Source organism: Rattus norvegicus, chromosome 4 (assembly GCF_021556685.1).
Source record: "Rattus norvegicus strain SHRSP/BbbUtx chromosome 4, alternate assembly SHRSP_T2T, whole genome shotgun sequence".
Lineage (NCBI taxonomy): Eukaryota > Metazoa > Chordata > Mammalia > Rodentia > Muridae > Rattus > Rattus norvegicus.
The window spans coordinates 42,955,966-42,960,104 of NC_141537.1; positions in this window are offsets into that span (position 1 = coordinate 42,955,966).

Here is a 4,139-nt window from a genome sequence, read left to right on the forward strand (position 1 = left end):
TTAACAAATCATTCTAATTACATTTGTCTTATGTTGCTTTTGGCTTTGTATCTTTCCTATCAATTAGCTTTGGAATAGGACCTATTGCTATTAAAGGCTTCCAATTCCTCCTAAATTCCAATGTTTTCATTTGGGAGACTTTATTTTTTTTCTTATGTATTTATTTCACTAGTGGAAGTCTGCAGACTAAAGTTGGGCTTGTACACACTTGTTGTGTACCTGAGTCTGTAAAGTTTCTTGATTAAGTTTTATAATTTCCAGAGTCTATGCATGGTAAACATGCTCATCTTTTAAAAAAATAATAGTTAGAAATTAAGTAATGACTTGGTCTACCTGTAAAAGCATGGTGCAAATTTATGTAGGGATATTTTGGGCTCAAATATAGTTTTAAACTAAAGTTGCTTTTATTTTGCTAATTAGGTCCTATCCCTATTGGAAAATTAAGGCAAAGTTTTTGATACCTTATTTCAGGTTAGAGGCCATTATAATTTTGCTTTTGCTTCTTTGCATTCCAACTAGTCTGTTTTTTTTTTAGTGGTAATTCACTCTTTCCTTAAAACTCCAGTTTCATATAGAGAAATGTTCATCATATTAGAGAAATGTTCAAGTTACTTGTCGAGACATAAATCTCAGAACTACCCTATTTGCCTCTGATTCAATTCCACCACTCACAGACTCTTTCCACTCCACTCACATTTAATGCTCCACTGTTTTATAAAATGACTAATTTATTCTCCGCTATTGACAGTCCTTGCTGTTTACTCTGCCTGTAATACATTCCAACAGATTTGTCATAATTATTCTTTTTTTTCCAGAGCTGAGGTCTGAACCCAGGGCCTTGTGCTTGCTAGGCAAGCACTCTACCACTGAGCTAAATCCCCAACCCATCATAATTATTCTTAACATCATCCTGGGATCAGAGCTTTGGCCAAGCTTCCCTTTCCATCTCTGTTTATCTCACTTAAAACAAAACAGAAAATCAATCAAACTCTCCAATTATATTATGAAGATAAACAAATACATTCAAGTTAAAATTCCATGATAGAAATATTTTCATCTTGCTCATGATTGATTTTTCAGCTGGTAGACTAGTGCCCTATGTGCTAGATACTCAGTAGGTATGTTGTGAATGAACAGATAAGTATAGTACAATGCAGGATGCTATGCCAGGTCACTTTTTCTGTAACTATCTTACAAGCAAGAAGTTTGTTTTAAGACTAATTTATGAAGATGCTTAGTATGATGTTATTTTGAATCTTCATTCAAAGTTGATTACTACATATCTTTCCTATATAGCCTTATTAATAACAAGACTTCTGTGGGAATATAAGATGCGGTCAAATCTAAAACCCTAAATATAAAGTTCTATACGTATTTTCTCTCCCCAGATTTCTAAAAGATATTCATTGAGGCCACTTAGATGACTACATCAAACATTTAGAGTGACAGAATCCAGAATTTAGTCTTTCAATTCAGAAATCTAAGTTAAAACCATTTCCATTAAAATAAAGGTCACTGTTAGCTAGGGATGGGGATAAAATACCATGGAAGCCACTTACCTCAGCAGTTGAAAGTTAATTTCACAATCTGCCATTACTAAGAAACAATATTAAAGAAGAAAGAAGAAGTGGGTTATGCTCATTTTATAACCATCAGAAATGAGTCACCGATAGGCCCTGAAGGAAAGCACCTCTGGGATCCATCAGAGGAGGCAGAATGTGCCTACATGAGAATTTAGCAGTGAATCGTGGGTGTCAGGGAATTCATAAAATCCGGACTTCCTCATTAGCAGTTGAACTAAACCAAGTGAGTGGAAACATGTTAGTTAAATTTCATAATTAAAAAGGACCAACCCAGGGCTGGAGAGATGGCTCAGTCGTTAAGAGTACTGACTGCTCTTCTAGAGGTCCTGAGTTCAATTCCCAGCAACCACATGGTGGCTCACAGCCATCTGTAATGGGATCCGATATACTATTCTGGTGTATCTGAAGACAGCTACAGTGTACTCATATAAATAAAAATAAATAAATAATATTTTAAAAAAAGGACCAACCCAGAGCTAGTCAGTATTTCTCATCAATAATGGATATTTGTCCGTGAGAGCATTGTGTTAGGAGTAACCAGATAGGATGTTACATTTTCTAAAGCTATGCAGTTGGTTAAAACAAAACAAAATGTAATGAACAAACTCCAGTACCTGTTGACTCTAAATTCCTCTTATAGTATTATTTTATAGAGGATATGAAAGTTAAGTAGTCATTGATGTTGAACTCTCAGTCCCTTCTGGGGCAAGTCTGCCTGGTTGCTATCCTCTTCCTTCCTTGATGATAATGGACTGAACTTCTGAACCTGTAAGCCAGCCCAATTAAATATTCTTATAAAAGTTCCCTCTTTTCATGGTGTCTGTTCACAGTAGTAAAAACCTAACTATGAAAGTCGTTTTGTATGTATATCCAGATATCATCTAGACTCATGCAGGATGTGTCCTATCTCATCAATGAACTATAGTAAGGTGGGAATCATGTTGGCAACATGATGCAATCAACATTCACCTGGCGAGGGATTCTCTGTGAGATGGTGTCTACATTAGATTTTCTGTGGGCATGCCTCTGAAAGATATTCTTAACTGGCCCTGACTGTGTGCCCCACTATTTCATGGTATGGGCTCTGGAGTGAATAATAAGGAGAAAGCAAGTTTAGTACTGGTAGGTGTCCATTCATTCACATTCTCCCTGCTCTTGAATTTGATTAGCTACTTCAAGTTCCGACTAGCATGATTTCCCTGCAACAATGAACTGTAACCTGGAATTGTGAGCTGAAATAAACCCATTTTGTCCTAAGCTGCCTTTGAGTATGTTATGAGTATCTTCTCATAGCAACAGGAACTGAAGCCAGGATACAGGTACATTTCTAACCTAATATTGTTAAGGAGGAGGTGGCAGCTCTCCCACCAATAGTGGCAGACTTAAATTTTATTTAAATTCATGGCCTCTGGATTCAGAATGCCTATGTGACAGAAACTGATAGTTTCTTGAAGCAAGAGATTATATAACATTTTATCTATAATAATGAACTGATAGATTTGTAGACTATCATTATTTGTCATAAAATTTACCTCTGTCACTTATCTAGAAATATAAATTATCTAGCTTCTTATTATGATTTAAATTTTTTATTGATGCATATTTATGTAAACATAATGAGGTTATACTATATATACACGTGTGTATATATAGTACTAACTAAATAATTATAGTTAATTTTCTCTTTTGGACATTGATAATTTCTGCATCTTGAGAACTTTTAGATTATTCTCACCAAGATATTTTGTGGTTTTCAGTAAAAAAATTTTGTAGACTCCAGCTGCTCTACTGTTGAGCACAATATTGGAACACATTCCTGGTATATATCTGTGCATTGCTCTTCACTATCCAGTATTTCTTTATCTTCCTCCATTTCCCCCTTTGTAGCTTTTCATGAACAGTATTCCATTTCTACTTCAATGGTATCAACTCTTCTAGCTTCCATAACTGAACAAAAGCATGTAGCATTTGTTTTGATGTCTTCTAGTTTATCTATGCTATCACATAGGATAGTACGCCTTTTTGTGGCAGGGTAGTATTTCATAATGCATAAATGGTTTATTTTCTTTGTTCTTTATCAATGGACAACTTAGTTTATCCAGTATGTTCAATGTTGTGAGTACAGCTACAATAAGCATTAGTGCACGGAGCCATATTGGATTTGGGCCTAGCCGCTTTTTGACTGCATGGTTCAAAGTGACTCTGGGCTGTTTGGCCACAGAGACTCACCCCTAAGATGACTGCCATAAGCCTTAAGATTGTTGGACAAAGCCTCTCCCATGAATTTACAGCACAGGAAGATAACATTCAAGGGATGCCTCAGCTCCCTTAGCAGATACCAGTTATTTCCTCAGTCTACACCCAGTGTCTCCACCACCTGACCTCATCGCCTGACTTCTTTGCCTCCAGCTATCACTGCCTATACCCTCATCTCCCCCTCCTTCATGTTTCACAAAGGTCACTCCCCCTACCTGAAAGCCTTAAAAGCTGTAACGTTCATCCCAATAAACGAGACCTTGACAACAGAATCTTGCTTGGTCTCCTTCTTCTCTCGCC